This window comes from Pipistrellus kuhlii, unplaced genomic scaffold, assembly GCF_014108245.1.
Source record: "Pipistrellus kuhlii isolate mPipKuh1 unplaced genomic scaffold, mPipKuh1.p scaffold_m20_p_11, whole genome shotgun sequence".
Classification (NCBI taxonomy): Eukaryota; Metazoa; Chordata; class Mammalia; order Chiroptera; family Vespertilionidae; genus Pipistrellus; species Pipistrellus kuhlii.
In genome coordinates, this window is record NW_023425416.1 from 41,496,371 (window position 1) to 41,512,001 (window position 15,631).

Sequence of the window (15,631 nt, forward strand, 5' to 3'; positions counted from 1 at the left end):
TATCCCCAGAGCAGTCCTGGATTGCGAGAGGATGCAGGCCAGGCTGAGGGACCCTGCTGGAGCACAATTGGGGCCAGAGAGGTACTGTATTTTCCAGCGTATAAAATGACCCCCTAATTTTACAGTTAAAACATAGATTTAGGCCTATGTTCTGTATAAGACTACCCCCCGCTTCTGAGACAACACCAGTTCTTTTTTTTAATAGACCACCTCTCTGACTCTGGCCAATCTGAGCAGGCTTTTTACTAGAACACAGTGTAGCTTTGGGTACAGAACATGTACTATAATTTGCATGCATAAAAAGCCTGCTTGGATTGGCTGAGTTAGAGAGGCGGTCCGAGCAGCCTTGCAGTGATTGGTGCGGGATCAAATTGGAAAATTCATTTAACGGCATATCGAGACTTTTTTTGGGATATACTCGGCGTATAAGATGACCCCCGATTTTCAGTTGACTTTTTTTTTTCCATTTCAAAAGTCGTCTTATATGCTGGAAAATACGGTATGTGGGAGGTTGGCCAGCCAGGGAGGGACCACAGGAGGGCTCCAGAGCATGTCAGGCTCCTTTTGCTCAGTCCCAATCGCTGGATCCCAGCAGCAAGTTAACCTACTGGTCAGAGTGTCTGCACCCTGCTGGTCAGTGCATGTCATAGCGAGCAGTTGAGTTGCTTTAGCATATCATTAGCTTATTATGCTTTGATTGATTGAATGGCCGACTGGTTGACCAGACACTTATTATATTAGGCTTTTATTACATAGGATTGTTTTACTGGTTTCAGAGAGGAAGGGAGAGGGAAGAGAGATAGAAGCATTAACGATGAGAGAGAATGCCTCCTGCACACCCCACACTGGGAATTAAGCCCACAACCTGGGCAAGAGCCCTGACTAGGAATCGAACCTTGTCCTCTGGTTCATGGGTTGACATTCAACCACTGAGCCAGAACAACCGGTTGGTCCTCAAGGCATATTTGCAAAGAAAGTGTTGGCATATCTTCCTCCATTTCTGTGTCTTGCCACATTGGGCTCTTTCCATCGCTACTGTCCATTTCCTCAGACTTGGGAGTTTCTCCTGTACTCAAATTTTATAATTAGTATGTTACTCAACATTTTTCCTATTATTTCCAACACCATAAAATAATTTGAAATGTACTAAAGCTCAGCAGGGTGTTTTTGGTAGAATCATTTTGGCCCAACTTCTCAAAATTTAAGATCTTCAGAGCTGTCTCAATTATAAAAAGGCTTTCAAATATCTGTATTAATCTAATGATTAAATTCCATCTTAACAGGAAGTCTTATTTTTTTAGTAGCTAGAATTAATTAACTTGAACTTTCATGATCCAATAGAATTTAAAACCTGGCAAACCATGAAACCAGTCCTAAGGTTAGGAGTTTCATTTTAAAGTATCTGGCACCTAAAAGGCACTCAATGAATACATGTTAAAGTAAATTGGGTAGTGGAGTACCTCCTTGGTAATAAAAGGGTGATATGATTCTGAATTGCAGCCAATGAATGCTATACTGCAAAATAACCAAGAATATTCAGATTCACGTTTTGTTGTGTTATAGGTGACACTGATTTCCACAGATAGCGTAAAAGAGACAAAATTCCATTAAAACTATTCATACTGTTTGTGACAGGCTTCCCAGGACATTTAGTCCCAGAGTGAGAAGATTAGTTACACTCAAGACAGTAAGTCATTAAAAGTAATGATTGGATTTTTATCTCTGTCTTTAGTGCAAAGAAAGAGGAGAGGAAAGATGAGAAATTAAAATTTTCTACAGACATAAATGCCCTTCTCTCTAAAAGTTCTGAGGCTTCTTGAAAGAAAACTAATCAATAATTAAAGAGTCTAATCAATCACAAGCCCTGGACCTGAAGAAAAATCAACATCAAGATTTTCCAAACTGAGTAAAATGATGCTCCCTACTGTGCTTTCTGAGAAAACTAATAATGTCACTGCTCTGGGTCCACACAATGGGAGACTTTAATTTGTCTCCAACACATTACCCAATATTCTGCAACCATTCAGCTAACCTTGGTCAGGAGACTGTATTTGCCTACAGGTAACAATTGCAGGGTCAGTCTGTGAATCCAGCATTGTTGGACTTACATTTATATCTATTCTATGTCAGAGAGCTGCTATGAGAATGAGGCTTCTTCAATGTATGGCAAGTCCTTTTAAAACTATAAAAATCTAGCCCTGGCCAGTGTTGTTCAGTGGTTGGAGCATTGGCCCATGCACAAAAGTATCTCAAGTTTGATTTCCTGGTCAAGTGCATATACCTGGGTTGCAGGTTCACTCCCCAGCCCCAGTGAGGGAATGACTGAGAAGCAACCAATCGATGTGTCTCTCTCATGTTGATGATTCTCTCTCTCTCTCTCTCTCTCTCTCTCTCTCTCTCTCTCCTATCTCCCTCCCTCCCTTCCACTCTCTCTAAAAATCAATGGAAAAACTATCCTCGGGTGAGGATTAACAAAAACAAAATAAAACAAAAACCTATAAAAATCTATACAATACATAAAAGTAAATGTAGGGTATGTAGCTATTCCATAGTCTACAAAAAGGAAGTCACTGTACATATGTAAATTCACAGAGTGATAATGCTGGTAACAGTGAAGATCTTTAATACATGACCCCTGGGTTTCTCATAACTGTTACTAAAGTTGTCTTATGGAAGCAGCAGCATTTATCTACACTCATTCTCATCACGTACGCAGCTGGCCCAACCAGAGAGGATTCGGAGACAGAAAATTGGGGAAACAGGACATACCAAAAAGGTATTTTATAGAAAAAATATATATATATGTTAAAACAAAACAAAAAACTCACAAATCTAAAGGAATTAGATAAATCATTGGTAAACCAGGATCAGATATTGATGTTCTTTTTTTAGTTAAAATATTGAGAAAAATAATGGTTGAAAGAGACACTGAGAGAATAACCACTCATTCTATCCCCCAATCTCCTGCCTGCACAGGAGGAAGCTATCTGACCTCAGGAGGAACCACTAGAAAGGCGTGGGGTGAACATAGCTAAAAACCAGAAGTACAGACACACGGATGGACTTCAAAAAACCGTATGCTCAGTGAAGGAAGCCAGGCACGAAAGGCCGTATCGTATGTTCCAGTTATAGGAAACCTCCAGAGCAGGCGAATCCGCAGAGAGAAAGCAGACTGGAGGTTTCCGGAACAGAAGGGAACTGAATGCTTAATGGATGTGGGTTTCCTTTTGTGGTGAGGAAAATGTTCTGGAACCAGACAGTGGCAATGGTTGCACAGTACTGTGTGTGTACTAAGTGTTACTGATGGTAAGTTGTTTTTGTTTTTTCTTTTTTCCTAGAGAGAATGGAAGGCAGGAAGGAGGGGGAGAGAGAGAGATGGGAAAGAGGGAAGAGAAGAAGAGAGACATATAGATAGATTGGTTGCCTCCCACATGCCCCCTCCACCTTAACCTGAAATCAAATCTGAGACCCATCTGTCCAGTGGCCAACGCTCTAATGACTGAATCAAACTAGCCAGAGTGTTAATGGTAAATTATGTTTATTTTACAAAAAAGAAAATAAATAAAAATAAAGCTGAGGTCAATTCTGAAGAAGCTAGAAGCTAGAAGCTCTCAGACGACGACAGTTAGAGGCGGCCAGTCCTTCCTTGGAGGAAGATATGAGATTCACTGCACAGGTTTGTGAGGATCAGTTTTTCAATGTATGAGGGAATCATGCCCCTCCCTGTTCACCCCGACTGCAAGGATCTTCTCCAACCTCAGGGTCTCTCCAAGGGAGACCATTCAGGAGAGTCCAATCTTTATCTTTGAGTCTCCAGAGAGTAGGTCCCCTTGGCATAAATACCAAAGATTTTGGAAGGGTGAGGTCAGACTCACAAGCCCAGCCTCCGGGCTTCAATGCTGGGTTAGATCTTAAGGAATCCTGTCCCAGGAGGGGAAAGGGGGTGAGGGGCAGTGATAAAACGGTTTTCTGAAAGAACTTGTTTCTCAACATTATTGGAAAAAGTAATTCAATGCAGCTTTGACTTGTCATTTCCAGGGAAAGGAACCCGATTTTCAAGGGCAAAAAGAAGTGAGAAGGAAAGATGCCAGAGAGATTTGGAGGTTCTAGAAGGCACTGTCACCTCCCTGTGGAGGCCTCCAAGTTCCCGAGCCTTTTAAATGTCCCCGCAGCTGGCCTGGCACAGGAGCGATCCATCGCCGGTGGAAGGAAAAGAACCCAACAACATCCTGGAGTTCCCTGCAGCCCAGAGAGGTACAGGAGGCAGCCTGATTTCCCCGCGTCCCTGTAAAGGGGGCAGTCTGAGCTGAAACAGGCAACCTCAAGAGGCCCTGCAGCCAGGGACAACACAGCGACCCCCTGCTCCGATCCCCGTCCCAGACGGACGTCAACATGGACAGAAGCCAGCCCAGAGCCAGCTCCCTGGCCACTGCAGACGCCCAGAGGAAGGAGGAGGGAGGACCGAGCTTAGCAACCCAGACCGGCCCACATGACCCACAGCTGAGCTTAGGTTCTCACACCCAGATGGAAGCTCTCCAAAGAAAAGGTAGACTGACTCATAGAAAAACAAAGCTTTGCATTTTTCTGTGAAGTGTGGTGTGAAGATACATGCCTTCCACAAAGGCGGTCAAGATTTTTCACACTGTGGCCCGAGCCTACTGTCCCCCTTTCTGCTCTTTCTACCCCACACCCTGAAATTCCAGCAGCAGCAGCAGCGCCAGACTGCCCCACAGCTGGAAACACCCAGGTGCTCTCATGCTTTGTCAGCACACCTGTCTGTGACAGTTTCTTTCTTTCTTTCTTTTTAATATATTTTTTATTGATTTCAGAGAGGAAGGGAGAGGGAGAGAGAGAGAGATAGAAACATCAATGATGAGAGAATCACTGATTGGCTGCCTGCTGCACGCCCCCCACCGGGGATCAGCCCACAACCCGGGCATGTGCCTTTGACCAGAATCGAATCCGGCACCTTTCAGTCCGCAGGCCGACGCTCTAACCCTGAGCCAAACCAGCTAGGACTGTGACAGTTTCTTAAATGGCATACACCTCCCATGAAGAGATGAGGTTCTAGGCCCCTTCCTATGGAACGAGAGCTAGCTAACCTTAGTGCCTCTTTTTTTTTTTTTAATATATTTTATTGATTTTTTACAGAAAGGAAGAGAGATAGAGAGTTAGAAACATCGATGAGCCGGGACCGGTTTGGCTCAATGGATAGAGCGTCGGCTTGGGGACTGAAAGGTCCCGGGTTCGATTCCGGTCAAGGGCATGTACCTTGGTTGCAGGCAGATCCCCAGTAGGGGGTGTGCAAGAGGCAGCTGATCAATGACTCTCTCTCATCGATGTTTCTAACTCTCTATCTCTCTCCCTTCCTCTCTGTATAAAATCAATAAAATATATAAAAAGAAAAAGAAGAAGAAAAGAAACATCGATGAGAGAGAATCATCTATCAGCTGCCTCTTGCAACCAAGGTACATGCCCTTGACTGGAATCAAACCTGGGACCTTTCAGTCTGCAGGCCGACGCTCTACCCACTGAGCCAAACCTGTTTCGGCCTTAATGCCTCTTTTGTCACCAATAGGACATGGTGGGAATGATACCATGTAACTTCCAACGCTAGGTCAGAAGATGCCATGCGGCTTCTACCTGGTTCTGTGGGAACACTTACTGTGGGAGCCCAGGTTAGAAATCGGACCATTCTGAGGCCACCGTTCTGGGAGGGAGACCAAGCCACCCCGAGAGGCCTCGGTCAGGAATTTCTGCTGACAGCCCCAGCCATGGTCAGACCCATTAGCCAGGATCAACTGCCAGACATGGGAGTGAAGATGCATCCAGGTAACTCCGGCTCCTGACTGTGGGGTCCCTTCCTAGTTTAAGGGCCCCAGGCCTTGTGGAGCAGCGATGAGCTGTCCCCACTGCACTGGTGCTGAATTCCTGACCCCAGAGTCTGTAAGCATAATAAAATGGTTGGGTTTTGCTACTAAATTTTAGGGCAGTTTAGTATGCAGTGGTAGTAACTGGAGCATGCCTTTCTCCTCCGTTTTGAAGGGTCAAAGTCCTACTCATCCTCCAAGGCCCAGCATAATCGTCACCCCCTCTTTTAAGCCCCCGCTGCCCCCCTCCAGGGTCAGAATCGAATCCCTGGTCAGACTGCTGTGTGACTTAATCATATTTAGTCACAGACTGCTCTGCCTGTCTCTTGTCCAAGGCCAGCACTTGGTGGGCATTGAGTTAGTGGGGAGCCCTGCACATAACAGGAACTCAAAAATTATCCGGTGGAAGAATCTTAATCCTCAGCTTTATTTTGAAATAGTAATTGGATGCAGCCTCCACTTAAACTTTGCAGGGAAGGGAACCTGGTTTCAGAGCACAAACGAGGCCTACCTCTAAATGAAGGCAATGCTTTAAACAACTCAGAGTAACTCACTTGTGTCTTCTTTTTGAAGCAGACGTGCCATGTGAGACAACATTCAGTATTTAATTCTGCTGCACCCACATTTTTGTTTGTTGCAAGTTTGCAAAATAAAAGAGGCCTTGCCTTCAGTATGACATAGTGGGTGGGGCCAGGTGTGAGAACAGTCTGGGCTAAGCACAGAGTTGTTTTTTAAAGGTTGTTCCAGCCCTGACCGGTTTGACTCAGTGGATAGAATATCCGCCTGTGGACTGAAAGGTCCCAGGTTCGATTCTGGTCAAGGGCATGTACCCTGGTTGCGAGCACATCCCCAGTAGGGGCTGTGCAGGAGGCAGCTGATGGATGATTCCCTCTCATTGATGTTTCTGTTTATCTCTCTCCCTTCCTCTCTGTAAAAAAACAACAAAAAATATTTAAAAAAAAAAAGGTGTTTCAACTACGGTTCTCTTAGGCTGTGGGCATTTCACTGGAGAACAGTCCGCCTCCCTTTCCGTGTAGTCTTGCCTGGGCTTCTCACAGGTGCCAGAACACACTTGCCAGACACCAGGAGCCAGGGTACACCAATGTCTATTGTAAAAGTACATTTTAATAGCAGCAGTTGGGGTGATTTTTGATAAGAGCAAACTGATAATTGAGTTCCAGCTAACAGATCGATCTGCAAAAATAAAAAATAAAAAAAGCACAGGCCATTGGGAAAGAGCCTGAGAGAGGGTGTGAAAGGTGAGCCTTTGTGTACACAGTGATAGCCACCTGGAAACGAAGCCAGGATCGATAATGGAATGACTATGAGCCTGCCCTTTCCACCCGAGGGAGTTCCAAACCGACAGCAGTTAGCCTGTCGTCAGAATCCACAGGCATTTTTAAAGGTGGTACCAGCCCCTCCAACTTGAAAACCATGTCAGCCTCTCACATTTCCACACAAAACCTTCCTAAAAGTGAGACGTGTGGCATTGGCTGAGAGTGAAGCCACGCTTCCTGCCCTTCTCTCTCACGCCCTGGGGCTGACAGCAGTACTAACAAAAAGGCAGGAAGGGATTTGTATGGGTGTGTACCTGGTGTGAACAGATGCAGCCTAAGAATGAATGGATGTGATTAGTCAACAGGTAAAAAAGCACACACAGAATTTCAGTCTCATTGTTTGTCCTGAACCCACTTCCCTGTGGTTTCTTATTTCTTACTTATAGCACAGACCATTATTGCATTGCAAAACTGAGGTCCTCTGTAAATAAAAACACTGCTTGCTTTAAAATAAATAAATAAATAAATAAAAAAGGACACTCATCTATTCCTTTTGCTTAGCCCACACCCCAGTGGCTCTAGTTCTCTCACCGTTAGCCTCAGTTCTACCTTTCCTTACAAAACAAAACAAAAAATCGGAAATCAATATCTGTGTTTCAAATGAAACCCACTTGCACTAATATAATAACTCTCCCAGCCAGCTGCAATTTAAAGCCTCTTTTGCAAAATGAGCAGTTCTATCTCCTATTAAAATAATGTTTCTGCCACGGCCAGCAGACGGGAAAGGGAATGAGATGTGGGGAGCAGAGGGAGGGAAAAGGCCTTCCTTTTTCTAAACTGTAAATGTCTAAGACGGACCCCACAGCTAAACAAACCAACCACCCATCCGTGCAGTCAGCAAACCTTTACCACCCACCAAACAGTAAAAAGCGTATTTACTCCCATTTATATAATTTCACATGATTCTCCAGTGAGATCTAATGGGGTAGGCACTAATTATTAACCTCATCTTATAGATGAGGAAATTGAGGCGGAGAGTTGAGGTACAACAAATGCACAGCTGATAAATGGAGGCACAGGGACATGAACATCAGCAGTCTTACCCCAATTTGGTCCTCTACTCACTATGCAGAGCAGCACCTATCCATTCTCCTCCCTTTCCTTTCCCTTCTCCCTAACTCTGATAACTCCCCTCCCACCTCTCTGCCCTAAATATCCAAGAATTCAAAGATCTGGAACCCATTCCCATACACTGTCTTCCCCCTGGACACCATTCCTGTCGCCTGGCTCTTTCCCTCACACCCCTAGACTCCATCCCACAGTCTACTGATCATGCCACTGTCTCTGGGATTAGTCGTATCTACTCCACAGCTTTTACCCGCTCCGATCTAGACCCACCCACGGGTGAAGGACAACTTGGAGCCTCAGGTGAGGGGTGAGCGAGCCCAGGAGAGGATCAGGGACTTTGCTCTGGAGCCTGAGGAAGAATAACCTGTGCAAAGGAACCAGTCTGTGGCAAGAGTAACACTGACTTTTAGTGCATTGGCTTGAATGGGTATGCTGATAAGAATAATTAAAAGAATTGGTCATTCATGATCTTACCAGGAATTAAAAGCCATTAACATTCAAAACTCATCTAATAGGGCTCTCATGATCTGTGTAGCCCTAGCTGGTTTGGCTCAGTGGATAGAACATCGGCCTGAGGACTGAAGTGTCCCAGGTTCGATTCCAGTCAAGGGCACATGGCTGGATTATGGGCTCAATCCCCAAGAGGGGGCATGCAGGAGGCAGCCGATTAATGATTCTCTCTCATCATTGATGTTTCTCTCTCTTCCTCTCCCTTCCTCCCTGGAAAAAAAAATAAATAAAAATAAAAATAAAAAATAATAATAAAAAAAAATATATATATATATATAATGATCTGTGTATTGCACTGCACATAAATTTTACATATATATATTTTTATATAAACAAGCCTTGATATGAATGTGAATGTGTTTAGGGATGAGGAGGCCCATGTCTACAACTTTGAAATGCATTAAAAGATAAGATAAACTGATGATGGCTAAATGGATAGACACGTGATAAAGCAACTTCAGTGAAATGTCAAATATAGAATCTAATCTGTGGCTATCTGGTGTGATAATAAAACCTAAGTATAATTCTTTCAACCCTTCTACATGTTTGAAATGTTTTATAACAAAATGTTAAGATGAAAACACTGACATAAATATGATTATAGATAACTAACAAATTGAGAAGAAAAACATAAAAAATGTATTTTGACTATAGAAAAGTCTGGGTATTTTTTTGTGTGTTCTGACTACTTTTATATATTTTAACAGATTCTGAATCAGTATGCATCATGAGATGAATTTGTTGGGCTATTTGAATAGGTCATCATATTCTAGCCACATATTCCCACTTTTATATATACAAGTACATAGCTCAGAGACAGTGAAGGGAGACAGGAAAGAAAAACATGTCTGAAATAAGGTGAAACTGAGAATAGGAGTAAATTAAGGACATTAAAGTGTAGATGGAACATAAAAAGAACGCTTTGTCTGATGAAAACAGCCAATGAGCTTAAGGTGGTACAGATGTGACCAGATGACGGGAAATGACTGGAGAGCTCATGCATGCTGGAAATTTGAAGGGGTCAATAAAACTGATGATCAAAAACAAACCCAGAGTCATAGAAGCATGAATAGACTGTTGAACCTCAGAGGGAAGGCAGCAGAGAGATCAACCAAAGAATTTGTATGCATATACGCATAACCTGGGGACACAGACAATGGGTTGGTGATGACCTGGGATGGAAGGGGGGGTGGAGGGGAGGAGATGGGAGCAGCCTAGAAGAAGTTTATGGAGGGGAAAGGGGAGCCTATGTAATACTTTCAACAACAAAGATTTAGGAAATAAAATAAAGAAGTCAACAATAAAACAGTTTAAAGAATGAAATTTAAGAACACAACCCAATAGAAAAATGGACAAATATATATGAACCGAAATCTCACAGGACAAGGAACATGAAGGGTCCAGTCTTGAGGATAAAGCCAGAGGAAAAATGGGGGGCAGGGACACTGAGCTATTACCTTAACTCAGTGATCGGCAAACTCATTAGTCCAAGGAGCCAAATATCAACAGCACAACAATTGACATTTCTTTTGAGAGCCAAATTTTTTAAACTTAAGCTTCCTCTAACGCCATTTCTTCAAAATAGATTCGTCCAGGCCATGGTATTTTGTGGAAGAGCCACACTCAAGGGGCCAAAGAGCCGCATGTGGCTCATGAGCCACAATTTGCCAACCACGGACTTAACCAGCTCTAGAGTTGCTTACTTCCAGACTTCTAAATCAGATGACAAATGTCTTTACTGTTTAGGCAGCTTTTTATTTATTTGGTTCTTATGTTACTTGAAGCTAAAAAAATAAAAAAATAATAAAAAAAATCCTTGATATATTGGTACTATTTTGAGGTTATTTATGAAGAATTTATTGCAGCATTGCAAATGATGGAATACAACATTTCTTAAATACCATCTGGAGGAGACTGGCTAAATAAATCATATGTCCATACAATGGAATAACACATAGTTCACTTAAAAGAATAAAGCAACACAAAAGATTACACACTGTATGATTCCATTTATATAAATTTTAAGCACAGGCAAAATTAATCTAAGGATCTAAAAGTCAGGATAGTGGAGGTAGTGACTGGAAGATGCCTGAGGGAGATTTGTGGGGTTCTGGTAGTATTCTGTGATCTAGGTGATGGTTATACAGATGTAAAATCATCTTTGTGAAAATTCAATAAGCTGCATGGATACTTACATTATGTACACTTTTCTGTATGTGACTGTTACACCAATACAACTTAAAAAGAGAGAGAGCTTTATTTGTACTAACAAGGGATGATAGCTAAAATATGTATGTCCTACAATAATTCTTAGTTTTTACTAAGAAGACAAATAGATATTATATATGTGTATGTGTGTGTAATGGTACATTGATAGGTTAATAAAAATGATGAAATAAAAAAACTGAATAAATAAATGTTGGCCAAATTCTTCTGCCAGTGAGACTTGGCTCATGCTGCTCTAGTTTGCACCTACCAGCTCGCACCTCCCACACATTTGCAGGTTAATTCAATGTGTTTTCAGTGAGTGCATCATCTCTCAACAACCCATCAGCTGCCCGTGCCAGATACTAGCATTCCCAGTTCCTCCCTTTCTTACCTGCATGCGCGCGCACGCGCGCGCGCGCACACACACACACACACATGCACGCACACACATGCACGCACATGCATACACATGCATGCACACACACACATGTTGGTTTTACCACCCCAGCCTCAGGCACCAATATTCTTCTGGATGAACACTAGCCCCACTTCTTATCTCCAATCTTTCCCTTCAATGTAACCAGATTTATGTTTAATAAAGCAAATCTGACCATGTCTCTCCCCAGCTTAAAAAACACTTCAGTGGCTTCCCCTGCCCTTAGGACCGGCCCAGACTTTTTGGCATGGGCCCCAAAGCCCTCCTTGATCCGATCCTGCTTGCCTCTCCCGTTCACCTGGGAGAATTCTCCTGCCCCCACTCTGTTCTTCAGACTCATAGGCCTTCTTCAGGTCCTCAAATGAGCCCCACTGAGTCTCCCCTCCCTGACCTCACACGTCACCCTCCTCCCCATTTTACCAACTCCTGCGCCCACTTCAGGTGCTTCCTCAAAACAGCCATTCATGAGGCCTAGATTGAGTTAGGTCCCCCCGCTCTGTCCCCTGAGCACCCAACTGTCCCCTCTCAGAACAGTCACCACACCTTATTGTAATTACTTAATATCTCTCTTCCAGATAAACTATAAGTACTGTGCAAGGTGATATCTGCCTTAAACTGCTATGTTTCCAGTATCCAGCCCCAGGCCTGGCACACATTAGGAGTTCAGTAAATATTTATTACATAAATAAAATCATAAATGAGTGATGGGATGAACACATGCTTTTTGAATTATCCACAGTAAAATTAAAGTTACTTATCTATCATGATAGTGGACAGCATCCAAGGTGAAGTCCTTGGGGGAAAGCCTTGAAGTCTTACACAGCTTAGAACCCTTTAAAGGAATGCATTGTCCAATGTTGCCTCTCCACCTCAGAGGAGGGTGCAGGTCTTACACAAGTTGCTGAGATTTAGCAATCTGGAGAGCTACTTAGCCTACTTAGAGTGAGGGCAGGTGACTCGTTTTGCTTTTTAAGTATATTTTTATTGATTTCAGAGAGGAAGGGAAAGGGAGAGTGATAGAAACATCAATGATGAGAGAGAATCATTAACCAGCTGCCTCCTGCATGCCTCCCACTGGGGATCGAGCCCACAACCAGGGCATGTATCCTGATTGAAATCAAACCTTGACCCCCTGGCTCATAGGTCGACGCTCAACCACTGAGCTGTGCTTGATCAAGCTTGTTTTCTGTTTTGAGAAAAAAGATAGATTATTTCTGGCCGGAAGAGACTAGAAAAAAGTAGGGGGGGGGGGGGGGGGAGGCGGGAAGGAATGCAAATCAATTGTGTGCCTAATACAAGGCTGACTGGATGGCAATTTGGGATGGCAAAGGGAAGAGCAAGGATGGAATTGTGGGGAGAAAAGAGGAAGTGAGCTGGATTTATAATTTAAGGGAAACCAGGGCAGAAATATAGGGTGCTCAAATCAGAAACATGGAGAATGCAAACAAAGGCCAAATGAGCTGGCCTGGATTCTTGGCTCAGCCCTGACACTAACTTGCTGTGTGGCTTCAGTCAAATCACTGAGTCTCCCCAAGTCTCAGTTTCTACCCTGAAATGAAGATTTAAATGTAGACTAGGCTTACAATTAGTCCTATTAGTCCAGAACTTTCATAAATGCCATTCCTCAATGACAATGCTTTTCTCAAAAGACAAAATGAAAGAACACTTGGGTAAATAGTTTCCTTCTTATAAGACTCTCTAATTTTTGGTATTCTTTAAATATATATTTTTATTGGTGTCAGAGGGGCAGGGAGAGGGAGAAAGAGATAGAAACATCAATGATGAGAAAGAATTGTTGATCAAACCCAAAATCTAGGCACGTGCCCAGTCCAGGAAGCGAGTTGTAACCTCCTGGTTCATAGGTTGACACTCAGATACTGAGCCTCATGGCCAGGATTTAGGTGTTGGTTTTTTTGTTTTTGTTTTTGTTTTTTTACCTAGCACCAATTTCCCTATAAGTTTCCGTTCTGTTTTCATTCACAATAGCTAATGTTCGTAAAATATAAATTATCTTTAGGATTTAGAAGATTCTTTCACACTGGTCCAGACAAAAAACTCTGAAGATATGGAAACTTGCCCAGAAACACAAAAGGGGAGCTCAAAAGGGGAGACCAAAGGTTGGGGGGTAAGCTTCTTGCTCAGACCTGAACTTGGTGCCACAGTGGCCAAGGGCTTGGCATTATTAATGGCTCACATACTTCCTTTCCAGCAAAAGACTTGTGGAAGGGAATTAGACTTGCATTATGGGATTCCAGACAGGACAGTAGCATTTGTCAATTCTCAGATCCTTAACTTCCTGTTTTTATTCCACAACATGTGTTGCAAATATAAGAGATTTAAAAATAAAGATCATCCATACTATTTTGACAAGCTGATTCAGAAGCATGTGAGGATATCAATCCTTTCAGATGAAAGGCTTCCAATTTCCAGCATTTATATTTGCCTTGAATGTATGGCCAGAGCACAAATTCTGATATTAGTCATGGGTCTTGGATAACCTCAATTCCCAGCAGTTTATGTGCTAAAAATATTTACACATTGCTTGGACTTGATGAGTGCAATAGAGATCTATCAAAAAGATGGATGCCGTGGGATGGAATAAAAGTTGACTTATAACAACCCTGACTTATTTCCAGTTTCAACTCTTGCCTCTTGGTTGCTGAATCCACTCTGGCATGTTTCAATTGTAGAACGAGAACATTGCATGCCCTCTGGAGGAAGCTAGAAGAGGATACTGAGTTACTTCTCAAGAGAACAGGTGGCTGCAGATGATTTTGGGCCCCAGGAAAGAATGACCACTTTCCAATGTAAAGCTGCAGTGAGCTGGGAAGCAGAGGAGGGAGCATGGGGTTGAGAGCCAAGTGCTGAAGACCAGGAAGGCCACTAGGCAAAAGTTCCAGCTCTCAGCAAGCACCAGAGCTCAGGAACTCTGGACCTTAACACAAGGAAGAGTAATCAGGCCCAGGGTAAACAGTCCAAGGTCAGAGGTTGAGGGCAGGGCCTTCCATCTGATTAAGGAGGGTTCCTGCACCTCAATATGGGGGATGAACCAACGTTCCTCTTCCATCAAGGTTCTCTTGGCTGGTCTAACAATCAACTAGACATTGTTAGGGGCAAAAATAGAATATTGGGGACTAGCTATGATTACGGGAAATATTAATCATGCTGTTAACTGTGATTGCCTTGCAGTGGTTAAAGAAAGGACATTCTAACCTGGTGGGAGCTGTATTTCCTCCCCCGTCCCCCCCCAGGGATCTGGGAGTGAACCTGGGACCTGGGAGTCAACCTTGGAATGCAGTCTGTTCTCATTCAAGAATTGCCTATTATCATGGAAAGATTTACAACCCTGTTGCCCAGCCTGCATAGCCTACTTCCCCATGCCTATAATCCCTACCTCCCCCTGTAATCTTTGTCCTACCCTATATTAGCAGCTGGCTTATGGGAGGGGCTGCAGAGTACACTTTTGTGAATGGCCTTAGTTCACTGTCTCCAGATTTAATAAGCATCCTCTAAAAACCACCTGGACTCAGTATTATGAAATTTTTACTGTACAAAGTCAAGAACACTACCAGCCAGCCTTAGGCTGATTCCATCAGAGTCAGGTCCCCTTTAGGGTAACAACTACCCCCAACTTCCTGTGGGACCGTCATATCTCTGCCCAGCAATCTCCTTGTGACTTCCCACAAATCTGAGCCTACCTCTGAAAGTTCACCCAAGGACTTCGAGAGATCAGCTGACAAAGAAACCACCAGCCCTATGTATTTCTCAGCTCTCTCTGAAGACAGCTGCCCACATAGCATGATCTAAAAGTCAGAGGCCTACTCAGAAATCTCTTTATCTTCTTCAAACAAACTCAGGAATTCCCAACATGAACTCCACTCTTTGGCAGCAGTGATTTTGCGTCTTCTGCCCTGTGGGAACAGTGATACTGTAGCTTATGAAACCAGAAGAAAAGATATCTTGGTTTCTTCCTTCATGCTAGGGTGATTCTGCATCTTCTGCCCTTTGGGAGTAGTAAAACTATCTAGCTACACTAATAAAAAGAGGAGTATGCAAATTAACCACACCTCCAGGGCACCTACCAGCCAATCAGGAGTGAGTATGCAAATTAAACCATCAAATATGGTGGTTTAATTTGCATATGCAGGCATGGAGCGAAAACTGAAGGTTCCAGCCTAGCAAAGACTGAAGACTGAAGAGGC

General features: G+C 43.3%; 1 long non-coding RNA gene across 1 annotated transcript in view; it reads right to left on the reverse strand.

Moving 5' to 3' along the window:
• Positions 1 to 1,504: 1,504 nt before the first annotated feature.
• Positions 1,505 to 15,631, reverse strand: part of LOC123652065 — a 29,677-nt gene continuing 15,550 nt past the window's right edge. Inside the window, exons 4-5 of the long non-coding RNA XR_006741147.1 lie at positions 10,990 to 10,995; positions 1,505 to 1,515 (exon numbers count right to left, since the gene is read on the reverse strand). This is a non-coding gene — a long non-coding RNA (uncharacterized LOC123652065). The remainder of the gene's footprint in view (positions 1,516 to 10,989; positions 10,996 to 15,631) is intronic.